Here is a 24,650-nt window from a genome sequence, read left to right as displayed (position 1 = left end):
TGTGTAGTGTGAGTGTTTTAATCATTTCTCAATTTTTAATTAGGTTTCCAACGTCGCTAATTTCACTTTAATTCGATACTTGACCTGAAAGTTATGATCAAAATACTATGACTTGTGCAGAACCTGAAATTTAATCAAATCCGAATTTGACTTCCGAAATTTGCATTTTTCACTTTAAAAATACCGTTTTCTCTCCATGATTTGCAAAATACAAAAATAGAAAAACTAACCAAAAACATTAAAAAATAACAAAGCTAAAGGTTTAACAATGTGAATTTAGGGGTCCAAATATACAATATTTGGCACTCATCATCCATATTACTTGAAGACTTTGAATAGAACCAATATTCCTGTTAAAAAGCAACCTTTACATAAAGTGTTTTTGTCAACCAGAATGTTGCCAATATAAAATACTAACAAACTCTCCATTTGGCCATTCTGGGACAAAAATTACTTGACCAGTTTGGAAATACATTTTCGGTCCAAAAATAAAAAATACTCTCCCTTTTTTTCTCAAAGGAACAAAGGGTAAACAGAGTATTCAGAGAAAAACCGTAACCAAACTTTTCAAAGAAACAAACTGTTAGTTTGTGTTTGGCTACATTCTGTTGGACAAAATCACTTCTATGTAATGATGCTTATTGAACAGGGATGTTGTTATTTTCAGAGTCTACATTTCAGTTATATGCTTCAAGAAGATTCTGTGCAGAAATCAAAACAGTGAAGTTCAAGTCCCTTGCATCCGTCTGGATGACATAGTATTCTGTTCGGACGCTCATCTGTCAAGCAACATCTGTCCAGATAACGAGAACTTTCCGTTCGGATTCCAATCTGTGTCCAAAAGCTTCGAACTATTCCAAGTTGCATTCATCTGGACGTTTCAGCAACACGTCCGGATGCCCTTCAGTGTTCAACAAGCAAAAGGATTTCTTTCCAAAACAAATATGGGAAGACAGCTGCAAACCGTCCGGATGTCAGGTTTACACTGTCTGGACGCTATCCTTGATAGGCGAGTCGTGCAGAAGACGTTCAACTGTCCGAACGTCAGTCTACACTGTTTGGACGCTCAGACCTTATTATGAAAATTGCATGCAGCAGAAGTGCAACCGTCCAGATTCTAGGGCAACACCGGCCCTATTCAGGAAAGAATAATCAGCGAATTTGGAAAGTCAGTTGCATAGTTGTCCATTCGGACGCCGCCTAGAGAAAACTGAATCAGTGTCAATTTAGGTCTTCTGTAGCCTATAAATAGAGGTCTCTAGGCATGTAATTTGTAAGAATTCGGTAGTGAATTCTGAAAATAATTATTGACTTCTAATTTAAACCAAATGTGTGTGTTTGTGTGCAACAAAATATCTTAGATACGGAATTTAAGTAAGACAAGATATTGTTACGAAGTGGAAACTCTGTGAAGAGAAAAACCACTCCGGGGCTGGCGAACCCAGGAAATTCACTATCCAAAAACAAAGCTAGTTACAAGACACTCGTACTCACATACCCTTATGCAGTAGTCATACCTTTAACTCTGACACAAAGCCCATTGTGAACGCTTCCCAACCAAATCTTCCACCTGAAGGGATTTTTGATGGATTCCTTTACCTTAGGGCCAGCCCCTAAGATAGACTTTACACGAACAACGAGCACACACTGGCAACGACTTGAGAGCTAGCAGATCTTTGATTCTCCTTAAACACCCTCTCAAAGCACTATGGAATTCGATACTGAATTCATACAAATTACAAGCCTAGAGCCCCCTATTTAGAGGCTTAAAAGAAACCCTAAATCTGCTAAGAAATGGACTCTGACTGTCGAGCGTCCGGACAGAAGTTAGCCACGTCCGGACGGTCTTCTGCGACTGCCTTTTAGAAACAACGCAATTCTAGAGGCCGTCCAGATGGTGGGCTTTCCGGATGTTTCTATTGGCCATCCAAGCATTTAAGTTGTAGGAGTTTTTCTTATATTTCCAACGACACCAATTTTGTCTCAATCTGATACTCGAGCAGAGAGTTATGATAAAAACACTGAGATGTGTGCAGAAATCTTCCTAGAAACCTGAAAAGCGTCCGGACGGTGTTGCCCTTCCGTTTGGACGGTTGCTGTTTCCTGATCCATGTTTGAACATGAAATCCAACTCTGAGTAGAAATTGGAGAAGCTTGACCTAGCGTCCGAATGGTGTTGCCCTTCCGTCTGGATGTCTTCAACGCTGAAGCTTCTAGACATTGTAGGGCGTCTGGACGCCTTCAAAGACTCGTCCGGATGGTTGCACAGGAACCGACTGTTTTGACTTGGAAATTGCATGGAATCTTCATGGACATCTTCTTAGAAACTTGTGACCATACACAAGGTATGAAATGAGACACTGTCCATATTACTTGAAGACTATGAATAAAACCGACAATCCTGTTAAAAAGCAACCGTTACATAAAGTGTTTTTGTCAACCAGAATGTTGCCAATATAAAATACTAACAGACTCCCTCTTTGGCCATTCTGGGACAAAAAACACTTGACCTGTTTGGAAATACATTCTCGGTCCAGAACAAAAAATACTCCCCCTTTTTGTCTCAAAAGGACAAAGGGTAAATAGAGTATCAGAGAAAAACCACAATTACTAAAATTCAAAACAACAAGAATAATAGTAAAGTGCCTCATCAAAAACTCAAATTATCATAAGAGGAAACCAAAAAACCTCAAGATATCACATATTCTGAATTTGACCCACTTCGACTTCTTGCTCCTGAAGCCGGGAAACCATAGACTGAAAATTTTCATTCACTTGAGTCTTCTAGCCCGAAACTGATCATCCACAGAAAGAAATCCTCCATACAAGTGGTCTGCTAAATGATAAAGAAGATTCACCACTGAATCTCTAGCTGGTGCAGATCTAGAGGAAAAGGTTACGAAAGACTCTATATGAGTAGAGGGAATGAGCTTATCTAAAATTTGAGATCTCTGGAACATATGATTTCAACATTGGTCTGTTTTCCAAAGAGCCCTCTGTCTGACACTATGCTGGAAGCCGCCAGACAACATATTCCTGAAAATATTTAAATAGAAATCTCTCCAAAAATAACACCACAAGGAAATATTAGATCCTGTTAGTTTCAAAAAGAATGTGGTATTATGATGGCTATCAATTGGATGCATAAAGAAATACAAAAGTAGATATAGCAATCCAAAAGACACAGATTAGTAATATCCATCCAGCATAAAGACAGAAAAAGATATTCATGCACAATCTCTCAAATCATAATCAATTAAAGATTCCAATATTCTAAAAAGAACCAAAGCTTAAGAGAATAAGGAAAGTCAAAGAAAATACCAGGGAATGAGAAAAGATGTGCAGAGAATGCCAAAATCTCGGGATCAGTCCGAGAGAAAACACACACAACACAACATGATAGAACAGGCAAAAAGTAGAGTGTGTGTGTGTTTGGCAGAGAAAGCAAAAAGCTCGCGTCTGGACGTGGTACATACTCGTCCGGACGGCATGCTGTCAGATAAGAGATCGACAGAGCCGAGCTTGTCCGAACGCAAGAACATGTCCGTCCGAACGCTTCACACTAGAAGCTAAAAAACAGAGGAAAATATGCAAAAATAAAATTTCCTAACGTTAGCTTCAGAACACGCATGTATAAATAACTGATGAAACAGTCAAATAGCATTTCAAAAATATACCAAGATATAATTGAGAGTTAAGAGTCAATAAGCACAAAAATTTTCCTGCAGATAGAAATTTTTCAATAGTAAACTTAACTCATGCAATGCGTGTGTGTGTGTGAAAGCTTTCTCAATAAGGTATGAAGTTCACTGATATGACTTAAAGCAACCAAATTTTCTAAATAAGAGAGAAAATCAATGTTAGATCAGTCAAAAGTCAAACCTTATTTTACTAGGGCCTAGCCACCCTCATCTGATACACTCCCCCTAAGCTGTAGCACTTTTTCTTTTACATCGCCTTTTAGTGACCGTCTATTTCCGCGATGATTTGGACACTAATTGTTTCTATAGGGACAAGTTCAAGAACAAATTTATAGCACAAAAGCAGTGGATCTTTTTATTTATCCATATTTATTTAGTTTTGAATGCTTTTTATTACTTGGTGCTGCAACTTAGAAAGAATGCCAGAATTTATGGGTTCTAGGTTCAACTAGCGAGTTTGTCAATTTGACCATCTTAGCAAAAAAATCTCTCTCATTAGAATTTTTAGAAGCTAAAAGTCAGAGAGCAAAAATGTACCTTAAGGGAGCTTTGGATAGTGCACAATTTTTCGTCGCATGAGAAAAGCAACTATCTAGTATGAAGATGCATAGGAAAACTTAGCAGATATCAGACATAAACTCTCAATCATATATAAGCATACTCAATTAATGCACAATGACCTGAGATATCAAACAAAAATACATACAATATCTGAAAAGCAACTCTAAAAAAAAAATAAAAATTCTGCATCTTCTCCCCCAATTTTTTTTTTTTTTTTGTTGTTGAAAACAATAAAATAAAAAACAAGGACATGCTTATGGAAAAAGAAATAACATCTAGTGCCAGCATGTAAGGTAAAATCAAAGACAGAAATACCAAGACAGAAAAGCAGCCGCCCGACATGCTTTAACTGTTATCCCCAAAAAAATATCTGCAGAAGTTTCTCAAGACAACAATAGAAAATATGGGAATAGAATAAATGGTTCCTCAAATAGAAAGCAAGGCACGTATAGGATATGACATGATAAACTATGCAATGCAAAACATACCTGACATGCACTAGGATTTAGGAACCAAAATCCTAGGCATGGTAAGACTTCACCTCTACTAGGTGAGTCCACTCCCCCTCAAGGGGTGAATGGTCTCATCATTAATGACCCATATCTGCTTGACCTGTGGCGGTGGTTTGCAGGTCTTGTTCATGTTGTCCATTCTTCTTAGCATACATTGCATTAGGCTCAGCAACCCTTCATAGCCATGGTTGCTAATGGGCTTCTACAGCTTTCTCTTATAGCTCCTTGAATTGTTTTTCTTTGATTTGCCACTCTGATTGGCAGGAACCAACTTCAGCTATCGCTGCTGATGTCGTGGAGCCTGGAATGAAGTCGGAGGTAGAGTGCCTGGTGTAGCTCTTATTGGCAGCTCATTCTGAACCTTCGACTGCTGAGCCTGAAGATGTGGACATTTGGGTCGGATGTGACCGGTGATGCCGCAGTGATGACAGGTGGGCAGGCTTCTTTTGTTGGAATGCTGCTTGACTTTCTCTGCAGAAATATGGTTAGCATTCTTACAAATAATATTTCCCTTACCTTTTATATGTCTCCTATGCGGAGGGACATATTTTGATGAGGAAGAATCTTCAACTTCACTTTTCCTCAGAGCATCCTGCTTAATCCAAGGCCTGTGGGATTCAACAAATAACAATTTGGCCTAATATGCACAGGAATCGGCTGTTTTGTCTTGGATTTTGCAAGGACTCTTCATGGACATCTTCTAGATGCTTGTGATCAGTTACTTTCTTTGATTTGAACATTGTCTGAATACATGAAGATTCTGAATTGAAAACCGACCATCCTGTTAATTTGCAACCATTACATAAAGTGTTTTTGTCATTCATAATATAGCCAACATAAAATACTAACACAGTGGATGAATCATCAAATGAAGTCCTGTCAACAATTACTAAAAGGAAGGCAGGCATGGGTCAGAAAGAAGGAAGACATTCACCCCTTGAAGGGGAATGGACTCACCTAGTTGGTGAGAGTACACATGCCTAGGATTTAGTTCATAATCCTAGAGCATCAGTTTTGATTGCATTGCATGATTTTCTACTTGTTATATCTTTGTTTGCTTTGCAATTTAGGAACTACTGTTATTTGCCCCATATTTCTCTTGTTGCTCTTGATAGTACTTTGCAGGTACTATTTAGGAAAGACAGAAAAAACATGTCAAGCGACTGTTTTTCTGTATTGGTAATTTTGATCCTTCAAAGGTTTGACCTTGCCTTACATGCTAGTCTTATGGTTGTTTACCTTTCTAGCATGTTTTATAGTTTTTCATTAAAAAAAAAAAAATTGGTAGAGAAGTTGCAAGAATTTTCTTTTTTTTTTCTTTTTTTGGTATGTTAGATATTGCATGTGTCCTGATATCTCAATTTCATTGCGCATTAATTGACTATGCTTATATATGATTGAGAGTTTATGCCTGATATCTGCCAAGTTTTTTCTGTGCATCTAAATGCTAGATACTTACTCTTCTCATGCGATGATTTTGTGCACTATCCAAGGCTCCCCTAAGGTACATTTTTTTTTCTCTGACTTTTTGCTTTTGAAGATTCTTATGAGAGAGATTTTTTTTTATAAGATGGTCAAATTGACCAACTCTGAACCTAAAACTTAAAAATTCTAGCATTCTCTCTAAGTTACAGCATCAAGTAATAAAAAGCATTCACAAATTAGTAAATATGGATAATTAAAAAGATCCACTACTTATTGTGCTATAAATCTGTTCTTGAACTTATTCCTAAAGAAACAACAGTCAGTGACCAAATCATTGCGGAAATGGATGGTTACTAAATGATTAAGTAAAAGAAAAGTGATGCATCTTAGGTGGAGTGTATCAGATGAAGGTTGCTAGGCACTAGTAAAATAAGGTTTGGCTTTTGACTAATCTTCATTAATTTTTTCTCTTGTTTAGAAAATTCAGTTGCTTTAAGTCATATCTGTGAACTCATACCTTATTGAGAAAGTCTTCACACACACACGCATTGCATGAGTTGAGTAATCTATTTAAAATTTCTATCTACAGGGAATTTTTGTGCTGATTGAACTCTTAACTCTCTATTATATCTCTGGGTATTTTTGAGATGTTATCTGACTACTATATCAGTTGATTATACATGCGTGTTTTGAAGCTGATTTTAGAGAAAATAATTTTTCTGCAAATTTTCCTTCAGTCTCTGTTTTTTAGTGTGAAGCGTCCGGACAGTCTCCTCTTGCGTCTAGATGGGTGCGGCTCAGACAGTCGGACGATTAAGTAAAACGTCCGAATGCGCACGGTTTGCCGAATGCCTATGTGGCATTCCGCGCCCAGACTGGTTAGTGATGCGTCCGGACGGTTACCCTACAGGGTTACATATCGAGTTTTAGCCCTAGCTGCCGCATCCCTCTTTCGCTTTCTCACAATTTTTCTTGTTTTCTTTGCATTTTTTGTGAGTTTTCTCGTGGGTTCTCGCAATATCTCGACTCCTTTTGTCATTTTCTGTCTTTTGTCTCATTTTTCAGGTATTTTGGTCTATTACTTTATCTTCTTTTCAATTATTTTAATTGATAAGATATTTTTATGGAATATTCTTGAGATAAAGATTTCATATTTGGTTTGTGATATATTATGCTAAGTTGGGATTATTTGTTATGGCATTTAATTGGACTGTGTTGGATTCTTTTGCTTGGTTGTAATTTTTGGGAAATCTATTTTACTACCGTTATAATGCCGGATTTTTTTTAATATCCTTGATGTTATTTTTTGCAAATATTTATGACTATTCTTTGCAGAATCATGTTTGCCAGCAGCTCTCAACGTTGAGTTTGACAGAGGACAAAGGAAGGCAATGTAGCCTCCAAAGCGAAAATAACCAACAGACCAGTCATTCTAGAGAGAAATGTAGTCAGAGTTGATATTATGGTAACTCCTCTGGATGTTATCTTTGAGATTATTCATACCTACCGCTGGGGCTATCTCTTCAACTGTGCCTGCATCGTGCTCACCAGGCTGGTCAGAGACTTTTATGCTCATCTAGAGGTGGTGCATAATGACGAGAGTGGCATTATTCTTCAGTCCACTATAGAGGGGCATGTCATTCTTGTTGATCCTCAGGTCATCGGCCAAATCATTGGGGTACCAGTGCTTCAGATTTCAACCAACCCATTCAATGAGGTAGTGGAGCCTCCTACTTTAGAGCAGCTTAGGGAATTCTTTCATGTTGTTCCACAGGGCGAGGAGCGAGCTACTACTATCAGAATCGGTGCTTTGTCTCCCCCGCACCACCTGCTCGCGAAAATTATCCAGCACAACCTCTGGCCTATTGTTAGGAGAAGTGATCTGATTTTGAAAAGGGCTCAGTTCTTGTATGCCATCTGTCTGAGAATGCCTTTCTGCTTATGCAAGCATATTCTTGGTACTATGCTGGAAGCCCGAGATGAGAATAATACCGGTCGTCCATTCGGCTGCTTGATCACTTAGATCATTCTACAGTCTGGCATAAATGTTTTTGGAGAGCCCAAGATGAAAATTCAAGACCCTATAAGCAAACAGACCCTGATGAAGTCCAATGCCCAGGTGAGGCGTGAAGATCAAGATGAAGCTCCTCAGCCTCCTCCTATTCATGTTGAGATGCCTGATATAGCATCCTCTTCACAGACTGCTCCCCCGCCTCCACAGCATGATGCAAGTTGTGCTCAGATTTTAGCTGCCTTGGAATCTCTACAAGGGGGTTTGAGTTCTATGCAGCAGGGTATTCACTCTATGCAGCAGGAGATTCATTCTATCAATCTCCGTGTGGAGCAATGCCAGTTGGACATCCAGGAGTTCTCCAGCATCATCATCCGTCTAGCAGTGATGACGAGGATCATCCACCCATGGCTAAGGATGATTCATTTTATTTGATGTTTTGCTTTATTTTGAGACATTTTGTTATTTTGTTTTGGATAATTTGTAAACACTTTATAACTCTTGGATTATTTTTACTCTATTTACCCTTGTCCTGTTGTGACATTAAGGGGTAATTATATTGTGGTTTTTCTCATACTCTGTTTTACCCTTTGTTCTTTTGAGACAAAAAATGGGAGTATTTTTTGATTTGGACCGGAATTGTATTTTTTTAACTGGTCAAGTGATTTTTGTCCCAGAATGGCCAAAGGGGGAGTTTGTTAGTTTGTGATTGGCTACATTCTGTTGGACAAAATCACTTCTATGTAATGATGCTTATTAAACAAGGATGTTGTTATTTTCAGAGTCTACATTTCATTTATATGCTTCAAGAAGACTCTGTGCAGAAATCAAGACAGTGAAGTTCAAGTCCCTTGCATCCGTCCGGATGACGTGGTATTCTGTCCAGACGCTCATCTGTCTAGCAACATCTGTCAGGACAACAAGAACTTTCCGTCCGGACTCCAATCTTTGTCCAGAAGCTTCGAACTGTTCCAAGTTGCATCCATCTAGACGTTTCAGCAACATGTCCGGACGCTTTTAGTGTTCGACAAGTAAACGGATTTCTTTCCAAAACACAGATATGGGAAGATAGCTACAAACCGTTCGGACGTCAGGTCTACACCATCTGTGTAGCGCCCCAGATTTTAAGACATATAATTTAATGTCTTAAATTAGATTCAGACCTAATAATAAGATTAAAGAATAGAGATGAATATTTATGTGAATAAATATCTATATATTTTATAAATTGTTTTATAAAAATATTCAATTAATTTATGAACCTTGTTGTAATAAAACAAATAATTATTTTATACCCGAAAATTACTGAGTTAATAAATAGACAAGATAATTAATCACTAGATTAATTAACTTTGTTATTATTTCAGTTAGTGTTTATAATTGTGTAAAATATGATTTTTCATAATATTATTCTGTATAATAATATTATCTCTGTAATAATAAAATAACATTAGTTATGAAACGAGCCAGAATAATAATTTTTAATAAAAAAGATTGTATTAAAAAGATCCGGGTATAAAATTATCAGCGGTCTCTATGCGGCATCCCTCACGCTTTATTCCTCGAAGGCATTTTAAAACTCATCTCTTCAGCTCACTCGTCCTCCACGCTGTTTATTATGGATCCGGCTTCAGTGCTGTAGTTTTAAACTACAACACATCTGCTGTAAAAAAATGGAGGGCCAGATCTATTTAAACAAAACTAATCGTTTCACTTAAGTGAAACAAAACTAATGCTAACGTGCAAGAAAACGTCCGTTTGAAGAAGTTCCACTCATTTGAGTTTGCGTCTTGACTTTGGTGAGAGGAAGGCGAAAATGGAGGCATCGGACGAACATCCCTGCGTTACTGCGTACCCACAAATCTAAAGCTGCCAGGTTTTGTGCCATGTTTCCTTTCACAGTACCGCCTTTGTTTCTTCTATGGGTCTGTCGACAAAGATGAATGAGAAGAAACATCTCTACAACCAGAATAGCTTGTCTTTTTGGAAACCGAATTGCTTGGATTGGCGGGACAATGGTACTGGCAGTATACAAATATGCAGAAACAAAATCTGCAAAACAGAAAACTGCCACAAGCATCATGAAGATGACTTCAGTCAGTGAGGTTTCCACTTCTTTTTTATTTTCATAAGAAAAATAGGAAAACAGAGGATGTTACTTATGTGTACAGGCTCTATGCTAAAGTTTCTTCCCAAAAAATAATCAAGTAAAACAAAATAATCAAGCATACAGTGGGATTTGAATCTATCAATAGAAGCATCTTGCCAAAACTAAAAACCGATAACCCGATACTGAAATTTGTCTAGCCCATTGAATCGTTGCATAAACTCAGATTCAGCTCATAATTTTTTTCCTTTCAAAAACAAATACACCCCTTTCACAACCAAACTAATTCTTTCACACAATACCATCTCAAAAAGAAATCTGTTTTGTAATACCCTAGATTTTAAGACAGGACGCCTTAAATAGAATTTAACCCGAGGTGATCAATCGCTCGATCGACTTATTTCTCTATCATCGCTCGATCGACAATATCCATCGCTTGATCGACTTGTCAATTGATAATCGCTCGATCGACTTTAAAATCGCTCGATCGACATTATCCTGATAATTATATCTTTATGTGACATTTGTTCCAAAACCTAAATATTTGGTAAATTAATTGGAATAATAACATTCCTAATATTATTATATTTTGTAATAATAGTATTGACATAAAATATTATTTTGGCCTAATATTATTTGGTATAATAATATTATTAGTTTAATGATGTTATTTAAAAAATTAACATTATTTATAAAACGAACTGGACTCAAAACGGATTTAAAATTACACCCTAGTGAGTCATTAATGAAAAGATTTTATAAAGATACTCATGATTATTAATGATTAGTTTTTATTAAAAAGTAACTCTAGTTAATTTAACTAGATAAAAGTTAACCATGGGTTAACTAGATATTTTAAACGTTAACTAAAGTTAGTCTAACTAAGATAAATTTAACCATGAGTTAAATCCGATATTTTACTTTTAACTCGTGTTAATTTAACTGAGGTAAAAATTAACCATAGTTTACTACCTCTATAAATTAAACCCACTTATCTTTCAACAAAATTTGCACCACTCAGTTATAGTTACTCTGTTACTGAGATTTTTTCTCCTTCTCTGTTTGTTCTTCTTTCTTCCTCCTCTTTTCTCTTTTCTTCCTCTTTCTCTTTCTCTTACCTTTTCCATCCGAGTCTCAGTAAGAGATTGTAATGCCCCAGATTTTTAAGACATATTTTTATAATAAAATTTATTATTTGAATAAATAATCATTCGATTTATAAACTATAAATATTTTCAAACTGATTTTTAATGAACCGGTGTTTTTGGAAAACTAATAATTATTTTTATCACCAAATATATATTACTGAGATTTAAATTACACTCTAGTGAATTATTATTTGATAAAAGACCTTTTGTAAAATACTGACAAATAATTTTAATCTGCCGAAATTATATACAAACCACACCCTCCAGCTTCATAGTTAACTCATTTCCCCACTTTGCTTAAAAATATAGCACCAATCCAGCCCCATTATTCCACTGTTTAAAATTCAGCCGTCGCCCGCACTCTGCTTAAACTAAACACTGCAATACTCTCACCGAACTCCTCCACTCTGAGATATTATAAACTCTCCAGCTAATTCCTACGCGCATCACTCTCGCATGCCTTATTCTTAATCCAAAAGATAATGTAATGGTCTGTCATTATCTTCCATTAGCATTTTAAAAATGATTTCAACAGTCGCACATTATTCCGGTTTCCCACTTAGTTTATTAAAACCCTCCACTCTGGTTTTAATATATTTCCTTCAGCACGATCATCCGCTTAAACCAGCGATTCTAACCTGTCTCCACTTAGTCAGCTACAATACAGTTCTCTGCTTCGGAAATAATGGCGCACTTCACCCACTTTCTCTTTTAATCTTTCCTTATTCCTTCTTCCTTCTCCTTTTAAAACCGACAGAGGGAGACCGTCAGAGAGAAACCAACTGAGATGAGAAACTCAGCTCCCATCTTCCTCTCCTTATCTTCTTCTTCCTTCTTCTTTTCTATTTTGTTTCTTCTCTGTTCCTCTTGTTACTCAAAACAGAGACACGAGAGAGTGAGATTGAAGAGAGAAATTATTTAGAATCAAAGGAGAGTAGCAAACCCGATCCTAACCCGGATCCTAGGAAGAACCAGAAACCGTTGAAGCCCGATCTTCCATGATCAACGGTTCCAGTGGACTTCCAGTGAACCAGAAGCCGAAATCCCGCCGTCCCTGTAGCGATTTCTGGCGGCTCCAGTGAATTACCGGCGAAGACCCGTAAGGCACGAACCCAGAACCCCGTGCTGGATGGCATTTTCCGGCGATCGGGAAGGTATTTTCCGGCGACAAACCCGATCACTTCAGGGTATTAATTAGAGTGAATTAAATAATGTGAGTGAATTAAATAATGTGAGTGGATTAAATAATGTGAGTGGATTGATATATATTAAATAATGTGAGTGGATTGATATAGATTAAATAATGTGAGTGGATTGATATATATTAAATAATGTGAGTGGATTGATATAGATTAAATAATGTGAGTGTGTGAATTAAATAATGTGAGTGGATTGATATAAATTAAATAATGTGAGTGTGTGAATTAAATAATGTGAGTGTGTGCAGCCAACCCGACCCGGCAACAACCCGATCCGTCAACCCGTGACCCGAACCCGGAAATCCAACCCGTCAGTGACCCGACTTTCCGGTGACTTTTCCGACGATTTTTCCGTGACCGAACTCATCGTTTTCACTGAATTTTCTAGTGAAAATTCTTATTTAATAAATCAAGGAACTATACAAGGAGAGTGGAAAACTCGATCCCGATATTAATGGGAAATCCAAGTAAGGGAACCCTCTACCCCTTCAAAAATTATTTTATTACTTTAAATATTCCTTTATTTGCATAATTTCGATTTGATTCGGTATTTCAAATTATTTTGTTTACATGAAGAATTTATTTTAAATTGATTGAGTAAAATGATATTTTGGAAATTTTGATTTTGAGAATTTATTATTTTAACAGAGATGTGAAGTCAACTTTTTGGAATAACAATAAAAGGAGAAAAACATGAGTAAAAACCCTCCAACACGTTGCCCCTGGATACATGAGGAAAGAATGAGAAAGTTGTGTGAGAAAACTCTATGAGTTATATATAAAGGAGAAATTGTTGAAAAGGGCACGTGTGTGGAGGAGTTTTGACAATTGTTTTGGAGATTTATAAAAGGGAGTTTTTGACAAATGTTTTGGAGATATTTAAAAGGAGTTTTTGACAATTGTTTGAAGATTTTCAAAAGAATTTAACTCAACTGTTTTATGGTTGAGGATTCCTTACTGAGCATGTTTTTTGTGCTCACCCCTTATTTTGTTTTTGTTTTCAGGTTATGAACAGAGAGACGTAGGTGGCCGGGATGGGATCTAGGAATGCATTAGGACATTTCATTTATATTACCCCATAATATTCAGTTGTTGTATTTTTACAATTAAATGACCGTTTCCGCATTTATTAAAAACTCTGAGATGTTGAAACCATTATTATTTTTATTTATTTAAATCAGCATATTAGTTAAGATATTTGGCAGACCTTACGAATCTTTGCAGTTTAAAGAGAAAAGTGACGAACCTAACCCATAGCGGTTTGGGGGCGTTACAGAGATGATCGTGGGAGAAGGGAGAGCTAGAAAGTGAGGGAGACAGAGAAGAGAGCCAAAGAGAGAAGAAACCCAATCCTTTTTCCCTTTATTGTTCTTTCTTCTTTCCCTTCTTTCTTCTTCTTTTCTGTTCTTCTTTCTTCTCCTTCTGTTCTGTTCTTTTCTGAAGTCGACTGAGGCAGAGAGATCAGAAAAGAGAGGGAGAGATTGTGAGAGAGAGCATTAGAGGGAGGAACCGAAACCCATCAAACCTGAAAGAAGCCTGACCCACCGACGAGACCCAGAGGCGCGATTCCGGCCGGTCCCAGTGACGATTTTCGGCCAATTTCTGATGGGTCAACTTCGGTGGAACGTGGGACACGATTTCCAGAAGTTCTGGCCGAAATTCCGGCGGCTCCCAGTAGCGATTTTCGGCGATTCTGTCCAGAAATTCGGCGACTTCCAGGGGCGAATTTCCGGTGGAATCAGAAGCTTTTCCGGTGAATTTCTCTAGCCTTAAATTCCTGACGATTTCTTATAATCTCTATTTGATTTATTGGGGTTTTCTGTTGTGTATTTGGATTAACCCGATTGTGTGTATTTTGGGTAGGACCCGTGTGTGTGTTTGGTGTTTTTCCCTGTTTCGGTGATGATGGTTCTGATCATGGAAGTTTTTGGTTGTTGTCCCTGTTCTGGCCAGTGGGTGTGCTTTTAGTGTGTATGGTGTTCCTCTGTTTTGCCACTTGGCTGATTAAGGGTGTGAGTGTTGATTATTTTAGTTGGTCTTTGAGAATGGAATTCATGGAAGTTGTGGTTATGGGTGATTTGGCAGATTCGGGTTCCTTGTACCCTTCCATGATCAATCATATTTATGAAGTTGTATGTTGGTTATGTCTAATTGTTGATATTTCTGTTAGAAGTTTATATACTAAAAATATGTGTTGGTATTTTGGGGTGTTGACAGTTTTACGGTGCTCTAACCGAATGGGAGGTTGTTCTTGAAGTCTTGATGTGTGTATACCTTCGCTATTAACCGAGTTCTTGTGGATCCTCTATATGGATATGTTTGGTGTATACCGTTCATGTGTTTAATTGTGGAGATTATGAGTTGTGAATTAGGAGTTAGCTAAGTTGAGTTGTGGCCCTTGTGAGTATCATATTTATGGTAGTTTGATGATTTTTAGCCAATTGCGTTAAATGAGGTTGGACCAATTTCTATATGCGTAGGTTTTAGCTATTAGGTGTTGTTTTGTTGCTATTATGCTTTGATATTGGGAAGTTTCGACAGTGTTGATGATTTGGCCAAAATGAATGCATGTTACACAATTAGGGGTGATTTGGTTAGGTCTAGAATTGGGTATTTTGGTAATTGTCTTATTAAAGTATATTATGTTAAGTGGTTTTCCTAACTAAAATGATTTAGAGTACCTAAGCGTATAATCACAAGTAATGATGTTAACACTTTGTGTATATATATATATTTATTGCAGAGAATAAACTATTATGAGAACTGCACCAAAAGGCTGTAAGTATCTCTATACTTACTGAGGACGAAGCTGGTTGACTTTCCTATAATATTATGTTTACTGTTTTATTTACTTGTTTGCGCATGTGATTTTGCATATTTTATTATTTTAATAACCTGTCTAATAACAAGCTGTTGGATCAAGATCCACGGTGGGTATGCGAGGCTTCACATGAGTTCCAAGGTTCTCAGTGAATGAGGAGATACCTGAAAAGAATAATAAATACAAAAACTGGTATACCAAGGTCACCAGGGAAACCAAGGTTTCAAGGAGCCAAGGCTCCCAAAGATTATAATTAAAAGTTAAGTGAGGAAACCAAGGTTTCAAATAACACGCTAACCGTACCAAGGCCAACAAAGTAGTGGAAAAAGGGAAACACCTAAAACTCTACATTTAAAACTATCACATTATTGCTCTATGGTTATGTTTATATTCAATATATGACTATGATTAGCTACCATGGTTCATATATTGCGCATAGATGTGATTATAAAGCTATTGCATTATGTTGCATATATTAAATAAACCAGCATTCATATTATTATTGGAAACAGTGGACTCACTTTAGTGTTTTGTGTTTTGTTTCTATATATATATGTATACTGGTGCAGGTCTATAGACAAGGAATAAAGCTCAAGAGGTTTTAAAGCTAAGGACGCATAGTTTGCATTTGTTTATAAGTTTTCTATGTTTATAATGTTTTATGTTGACAAGATTGCTAATAATTACCATGTATTTTCTTGTGTCACTATTGACACATGTTTACATGTATTTGTTTAAACATTTTCTTTATGAACGTCTAGAGGTATTCCAGTTAGAAGCTCTGAAGAGGTTGTAGTAATGTCACGTGGAATTCGAAAATTTTCACTTACGCCTTTTTACAAAAGGTGGGGCGTTACATGTTTTGCTTTCAAAAACAAAAAGAAATTCCAAAATGATAAACCCAATACACTTAACATAAACTAACCTGCCATGGGAGTCTTGGAAGACCTCTGTAGCTGAAAACAGAGGGTCCATTTTAGCATGTATTCGGATTCTACAGATTCAAAAAGAAGTTGATATATATCAGCCGGCCCTTAGAAAACACAGGTTCACTTAAGCTGGACAAACAATGCAAGGCACTCCAAAATATTATGCTTCCCGATCATAATACTGCAGTCAACCAACACTGTCGTTTCTCAGTCCCGCGTTGTTTCCTGTTTCAAGCAACACTGTCGTTCCTCCTTCCTTAAACAGCGCAAGTAGAAAACGTCAGCCACGTTTTATTTTTCAGTTTTGTTCAATAAGTGAAACGGCTGTATTTTGTTTAAACAAATCTTGGCCCTCCATTTTTTTATAGCAGATGTGCTGTAGTTTTAAACTACAACACTGAAGCCGGATTCGATTATAATAAACCAACACAGCACTCTGCAGCCTGCTCTCCAGCTCCTACACTCATTACCCTCACATTTCATCAGCTCCTGGACTCATTACTCTCACATTTATAAAACGCACTCTCACCCCTCTGGAAATCGCACACTTCCTCCTTCTCTTCTTTCTTCTCCCTTCTCCCTCTTTCTTGCTCTTCCTTTACTCTCTTCTAACCAAGAGATGCAGAGCGACCGAGCAAGAGAGTGAGAGACCGTGAGATTGAGAGAAACAAGAGGGAGAGATCGTGACAGAGAGAGAGTGAGTCCGAAAGAGAGAGATGCTGTCGGAGAGGGAGTGCGAACCGGAGAAGGAGAGAAACCCAGAGACCCGGAGACCCGATCGTGGAGGAACCGTAGCAGACTCGAGCAGAACCCGTCAACGCCGGTGACCTGTGAGCTGTGGAGAACCGAAGTGTGAAACCCGATTCCCCCGAAGGCGCGATTTCCGGCTGGATGGCAGTGGGTCTGACGATTTTTGGTGGGACCAGGCGTGAGCTCCGTGGGTCATCCGTTGGGGCATTCTCCGGCGAAATCTGTAGCTATTTCTAGCGAAACCACGAGCCAATCTCCGGTAGCTTTCTAAGAAACTCCCTAAACTAAAGTCTATGACTTGATTGGATTAAATCAGTTTATTAGTCTGATTTGGTTTTGATGGTTGAGTAATGGCTTGGGGTTTTTGGCCGTGTTTCCCCTGTTCCAGTGAGTGTGTGTGTGTGTGTTTTACTCCTGATCGGCCGTGTCTGGACTGATTGTGTGTGTGTGTATGTGTGTCGGCAGTGGCCTTGGCCTCGACGGTGTATATGGGCAGTGCTGGCCGTATGGTTATAAAGCTAGAGTTACTTCCCTGGTTGGCCATGCGATGATCTAGTGTTTGTTTCTTATTAATGTTGAACCTTTCCCTGCCAGTTAGTGATTTTTGTTCTTCTTAGCTGAGTTCTCTGTTTCGGCAGTAATGGGTATCCTAGTGGAGTAGTTTCAAAGGTTGGTATGTTTACCCAGTTGAGTATGTGGTGATTTTGGGCTGTTTTCATGTATTCACTGTTTGGGTATATTGGTTTGATATTGTTTGTATAAAAGACATGTTTAGATATTATTGTTGATTAATAATAATATTATGTAAAGTAATGATATAAATAGAATTAGGATTTGCGAACGATGATATTAACACTTTGTGTGTATAATTATAATTATGCAGATGATGAACTGAGAGACTGTACAAAAAGACTGTGAGTATTCCTTACTCACTCAAAGTGATACACGTAGAGCTTTCTTTAATGTTTTGATATCTGCTTTATTTAATAGTATGCAACTTGTTTGGAGCATGTTGTTTGTAACATTGCATGTGTTAGTTAAAAGTTAGAAACAAGGCAAAGGGATAGACATCCCCGGGCTTGAGGCCCTGGGAGGGATAGACATCCCAGGATTGAGGCCCTGAGGAAGGGACAAGACATCCCTAGGTTTGAGGCCCTGAGAGGGATAGACAACCCAGGATTGAGGCCCTGAGAAAAGAATAGAGATCCTTGGGTTAGAGGCCCAAGGCAAAAGAATAGAGGTCCCTAAGTTAGAGACCCGTGGCAAAAGAATAGAGGTCCCTGGGTTAGAGGCCCTTGGCAAAAGAATAGAGATTATTTGGTTTGAGTCCTTGGCATAAGTGTTTATAACTGACATCATATTATTGCATTGCATATTGTTGCATCGCATATTTTTAATTAAATCAGTAATCTTATCATTATTGAAAGCAGTTGACTGACCCATATATTTATATATGGGCGGTATAGCCCATTATGCAGGTACGAAAGAGTATAAAGCTCAAGGATTGGATTTTGTTAGCACTGAAGAGTTAGAACTGTTTATTAATGTAGCTAATGATTGTAGTGATTTCTTTGTATCAATTTGAAATGTAATATTTTAATTACATTTGTCATTCAGTAAACTCTGATGTATCTTTTTAAAGAAAATAAATATATTCCGCTGCGTAAGTTATCTTTGATGTAGTAATGTCATGTGGAAACTGGAGGTTTCCGCTTACAAATTTGCTGGCCCAAATTCGGGGCGTTACAATCTGGACGCTATCCTTGATAAGGCAAGTCGTGCAGAAGACGTTCAACTGTCCGGACGTCAGTTTACACTGTCCGGACACTCAGACCTTATTATGAAAATTGTGTGTAGCAGAAGTGCAACCGTTCGGACACTAAGGCAACACCGTCCGGACGCGGCTCCATTCAGGAAAGAATAATCAGGGAATTTGGAAAGCCGCTTACACAGTTGTCCGTCCGGACTCCCTTAGCTACCGTCCGGACGCGGCCTAGAGAAAATTGAATTAGTGTCGATTTAGGTCTTCTGTAGTCTGTAACTTGTAAGAATTCGGTAGTGAATTTCATAGTGCTTAGAGAGTATATTTTAGGAATTATTGTGCTTATCCGCTCACTCTCAAGCCGTTGCCGTTGTGTGTTGCTGCTATGCTGAAATTTAAGTCTATCTTAGTGAGGAACCCTAAGGTAAATAATTTCATTGAAAACCCCTTTAAGTAAGAGGCTTGGTTGAAAAGCGTTCACGATAGGTTTCATGTCAAAGTAATAGGAACAATCGCTGCATCGGGGTATGTGAGTGCTACTACTTTATAACCAGCTTTATTTTCTGAATAGTGGAATTCCTGGTTTGGCTGCCCCGGAGTGGTTTTTTTCTCTTAATTGAGTTTCTATTTCGTCAACAAAATATTTGTCTCTTTTAAATTCTGCAATTTAAATATTTTGTTACACACTATCACACACTTGGTAAATTAGAAGTCTCTTTATTTTTCACAAACAAATGAAGATAACAAGGTTAGGGCTTCAACAAGAATTCATCACGCACATGTATCTAAACCTAAGAAAACAGTCAGATAGCTAGTCAAAAATACGCAAACATATAAAGAAAAGTCAAGTAATCAATTAGCATAAATTTCCTTGCAGATAGAAATTTTTTAATAGTCAACTTAACTCATGCAATGTGTGTGTGTGTGTGTGTGTGTGTGTGTGTGTGTGTGTGTGTGTGTGTGTGTGTGTGTGTGTGTGTGTGTGTGTGTGTGTGAAGACTTTCTCAATAAGGTATGATCTTCGCTGATATGATTTAAAGCAACTGAATTTTCTAAATAAGAGATAAATTCATAATTAGATCAGTCAAAAAGTCAAACCTTATCTTATTAGGGCCTAATCACCCTCATCTGATATTCTCCCCCTAAGAAGCAGAACTAAAATTCTTTGCACCATGAATGACAAGATTAATAGCTGAGTCAGCACAGAAGCAGTGAATTTATTCATATAACAATAAGGTCAGAAGTATAACTGCTTGTATCTTTTTGGTGCTGCAACCTAGAGAGAAAGCCAGAATTTATAGGGTCTAGGTTCAACTAGCGAGTTTGTCAATTTAACCATCTTAGTAAAAAAAATCTCTCTTAGAAGAATTTTCAGAAGCAGAAAATCAAAGAAAAAAAAAATGTACCTTAGGGGAGCTTTGGATAGTGCACATTTTCATCGCATGAGAAAAGTAACTATCTAATACAGATGCAACAGAAAAACTTAGCACAAATCAGACTTAGAATCTCAATAATATGTGGGCATATTCTATCAAAGCACAAATAACTGAGATAGCAGATAAAGATCCATGAGATAGCTGAAAGACTAAGAAGATACAACAACAACAACAACATGCATAAAAGGAAAAGAAAATACAATCAATCCAAGCATGTAGGGTTAGGGCAAATTTGACCTTAGGGAGAGATGTTTACCTATGCCAAGACATAAAAGATGTGCTTTGTCTATCATCTCTATGAAATACCTGCAGAAATTTCTCAAGACAACAAGAGAAACTATATAGGGATAGACAAAATGGTTCCATAACAAATATGCAAAGCATGCACAGGATATGACAATATAAAAGATGTAATGCAAGTGTACCTGACATGCACTAGGATTTAGGAACCACAATCCTAGGCATGTGTAACCTCACTTACTAGGTGGGTCTACTCCCCCTTGGGAAGTGAGTGTGCCTATCTTTTCCTCCATCATTCCGCTGCAGTTCCATATATCTGATCAAGCTCCACATAAAGCTGCCAGAAATGGGCAATTCTTCATAGGATGGATCCTTTTTAGGCATCTGCAGCTTTTCCTCATGATGCTGAGATTTGTTCTTCTTTGGCAACCATGCCTGTTTTACAGAAACAAACCTCTACTGTTTTCGTTGATGCCTTGGAGCATGATATCTTGCATGAGGTCCAGCCTTTCTAGATGGGTCCTTTTGAGGCTGAGGACCCTTGGGTCTAACATGACTATTAACTCCACATTGGTGACATATGAGAGTTTTGTGCATTGGTGGAGCATACCTTGATAGTTTTTCCTCTGAGCCTGATGCTTCCTAGGAGGTCTAGTGCTAACAGGATATTTCTTTGGCAACTCCTCCTTCACTTTAGGCCTCTGAACAAGTACGTGTGGGCACTTGGGTCGGATGTGACAGCTCAACCCACAGTGATGGCAAATAGGGACAAACTTTTGAGTGGGTTGTCTCCTATGTAGAGGAACATATTTTGTCTTGGAATGTTCTTCAACATCTTTTTCCTTTTTAGGAGCATTCTTCTTTTTTCAAGTTCTTGGGTATTTTTACTGACCACAATTTGGTCTAATATATCCCACGATCCCACAATGATAACATGTAGGGTAGGCTTCTCTATGTGGAATGCTCAGATTTCATAGGTATAGTATTATCATTCTCACAAGAAACCATAATAGTCTTACCTTTGTCATTCTGAGGCTCTGAGCCTGTGGGCTTCACAAACACAGTTCTGGAAGTAGAAGCAATGTTGGAGGAATCAGTAGCTATATACCCTAGTGTTTTGTCAAATAAGTACTTCTGACCTGTCAGCATCTGAGCTAGCTTGTTGTCTGAGAACTTCTCCAACTGTAACTATGCATCCATCAGTTTATCTTCCAAGTCCATGATCTTCTGAAGTAATGTGTCTCTTTCTGTCTTCTTAGTGTTCAGTTTTATCACCTTCTTCTGATTGGACTCTCTCAGCTTCATGAGTTCCATGTACAAGACACAATATTCCTCTTTTAGTTTTTCCTCACTATGCTCAAAGTAGTGAAGATCATCCTGGTCTTCATGTGGAGCCACAAAGGCTAGAAAATTCTCAAGAGATTCTTCTTCTTTCTCAGACTTGTCGCTGAGAGTTGCATTGTAGGCCTTCCCTTTAGCCTGCTTAAGATTTGCACATTCAGTTCTCATGTATCCAAATCCAGAGCACTCACAACATCTATGACCTCTAGGATCCTTCTTCTTTTTTTCTTCTGGCTCGGCTTGGAGTTTCCCTTAATCCTTCGATGAATTTATCAGTCTTCATCAATTTATTGATCCTGTTGGCAATCATGGCTAATTCATCTTCTTCTTCATTGTCTGAGTCTTCATTAGAGGAGACTCTGCTTTTAGTCGTTTTGAAGGCCATCCCCTTTTACTTTCTTGACTGGGGGTGGGGCATACTCATAAGTTTGAAGATATCCCACCAACTCTTCAATTTTCATAATCTAAGTCCTTGGTTTCTTCAATGGAAGTCACTTTGATCCTAAAACGCTCTAGCAAAGACCTTAGAATCTTTTTGATGAGTTTTACATCAGAGACCTTCTTCGCAAGACTCACCATCGAGTTTCTCAAGTCGTTGATCCTGGTGTAAAACTCACCGAATGTCTCATTCTCTAACATCTTAATTTCTTCAAATCTAGAATTCAACATTTGGAGTGTGGCAAATTTAACAAGTTTGGTGCCCTCATATGTTATTTCTAAGATTTTCCATGCTTCTTTAGCGGATTCACAATTTTAAATTCTTACGAATTCAGATGGGGAAAGCGCTTGACATAGAGTATGGAGGGCTTTATTGAAAAATGAAATTGGTTTCCAAAATAAATGCAAGTGTGTGCATAAAGTGTTAACAAAAATAACAATGCTGAAAATAAATAACACAAGAATTTTTGTTAACGAAGTGGAAACTCAAGATGAGAAAAACAACTCCAGAGCAGCCAAACCCAAGATATCTACTATTCAGAAGACAAGACTAGATACAAGATAGTATCACTCACATACCCCTGATTCAGTGGTCGTACCTTGCTCTCTAACGTGTAACCTAACACGAACTCCTCCCAACCAGGTCTCCTACCTGAAGGGGTCTTCAATGGAATCCTTTACCTTAGGGCCAACCCCTAAGATAGACTTCAAGTTAAGCGCAGCAACATCACACACAATGATGGCTCTAGAGAGAACAAATCAGCTCAACAACCTCACAAATAACTCTCTAAGCTCTAGTAGAATTCAATACCGAATTCTTGCAGTTCTCAATGCCCAAGGGCCTCTATTTATAGGCTGAGGGTTCAAATGGGCGACTGCTTTGATAAATATGGGTGCCGTCCGGACGGTGGACAAGGGCTGTCCGGACGGACAACTGTGCGACCAGAATTTTGAGATTTTCGCTGAAAATCTTTCCTGTTTGAGAGCCGCGTTCGGACGGTGAGGCACTGTCGTCCGAACGGTCGCACGTCCACTGCAAGTAATTTCCTTACTAAGGCTTTGCGCGTCCGAACCAGGGGGATGGCCGTCCAGATGATTGATCTTCTACATGCAATTTCCATATCTGTTGAGTGCGCGTCCGAACCATGGCAAACTGGCGTCCGGACAATTGAATTTGAATTGCGATTCTTGCCTTATGTGTGAGCGCGTCCGGACGGGAATCCACGTCGTTCGGACGGTTTCAACAATCTTCCCTTATATGAACTTGGAAAGAAATTTGAAGCTTCGATCACTAAGAGTCATCCGGACGAGCTGCTGAGACGTCCGAACGGATGAAAGCTGGAACAGAAGCTTCTCGATACAGAGGAAGGTCCGGACGAAAATCCACGTCGTCCGGACGGATGATGCTTTGGTCTGTCGGGCGTCCGGACAGTATGGTACGTCGTCCGGACAACTGGAACTATGGACAGATGAGCGTCCAGACAGGATGACCCGTCGTCCGGACGGCTGGCAGAGAACCGAAATCTCTGACTTGTAAACAGTGCAGAATCATTTGAAGTACTTCTGAATAGTGGGATCCCTGTGAAAAGCATCTTTACATACAAGTGATTTTGTCCAAACAGAATGAGGCCAATTACAAACTAACAAACTCACCATTTGGCCATTTTGGGACAAAAATCACTTGACCAGTTTGAAAATTCATTCCTGATCCAAAAATAAAAATTACTCCCCCTTTTTGTCACAAAGGGACAAAGGGTAAAAATAGAGTAATGAAAACCAACCATAACAAAAATTACTCCCCCTAACGGTCTCAGAAGGACCAGGGTAAACAGAGTAATATTAGTCCAAGAGTTTAATAATCATAGCAGAAAATAAACCAATTGTCTCAAACACAACAAAAAAAAAAAAAAAGACAACTAAACAAAAAAGAAGGAAACTCAATCATACTCTGCCATAGGCGCAGTCCTAGGCACATCATCCTCATCGTCACTGCTGGCAGGATGATGGAACTTGAGACACTCTCGGAGATCCAGCTGGTTCTGCTCTATACGCAGATTGATGGAGTGCACCTCCTGCTGCATGGTGGAGATGGACTGCTGCATGGATGACATGGAGAGCTGCATGGTACTTATACCTCCCTGAATGGCAGCTAAGGCCTCCATTATCTGAGAATAATTGACGCCCGGATCAAAAGGTGGGACGGTCTGAGAGGAGGAGGCCATGTCGGGAAAGCCAACAGGCGTGGCAGCAGGTTCATCATCATCAAAAT

The 24,650-nt window shown here is 38.4% G+C and overlaps 2 long non-coding RNA genes across 3 annotated transcripts; both read left to right on the top strand.

The window, feature by feature from the left end:
- The first annotated feature begins 11,868 nt into the window (after positions 1-11,868).
- LOC133867945 (uncharacterized) lies at positions 11,869-16,248 on the top strand. 2 transcript variants are annotated; one of them, XR_009900241.1, is made up of 5 exons: positions 11,869-12,652; positions 12,913-13,131; positions 13,669-14,417; positions 15,408-15,442; positions 16,055-16,248. It is a non-coding gene; the product is annotated as an uncharacterized LOC133867945 (long non-coding RNA). The 2 variants fall into 2 exon arrangements; XR_009900242.1 differs by lacking the exon at positions 15,408-15,442.
- A 608-nt stretch (positions 16,249-16,856) lies between these two features.
- Positions 16,857-18,991, top strand: LOC133867602 (uncharacterized). Its single transcript, XR_009900117.1, has 3 exons — positions 16,857-17,423; positions 18,048-18,078; positions 18,631-18,991. It is a non-coding gene; the product is annotated as an uncharacterized LOC133867602 (long non-coding RNA).
- Positions 18,992-24,650: the final 5,659 nt, after the last annotated feature.

This window comes from Alnus glutinosa, chromosome 5 (assembly GCF_958979055.1).
Source record: "Alnus glutinosa chromosome 5, dhAlnGlut1.1, whole genome shotgun sequence".
NCBI classification, from domain to species: domain Eukaryota; kingdom Viridiplantae; phylum Streptophyta; class Magnoliopsida; order Fagales; family Betulaceae; genus Alnus; species Alnus glutinosa.
Note: the sequence above shows the minus strand (reverse complement) of the source record. Positions and strands in the feature narration are given on the sequence as shown.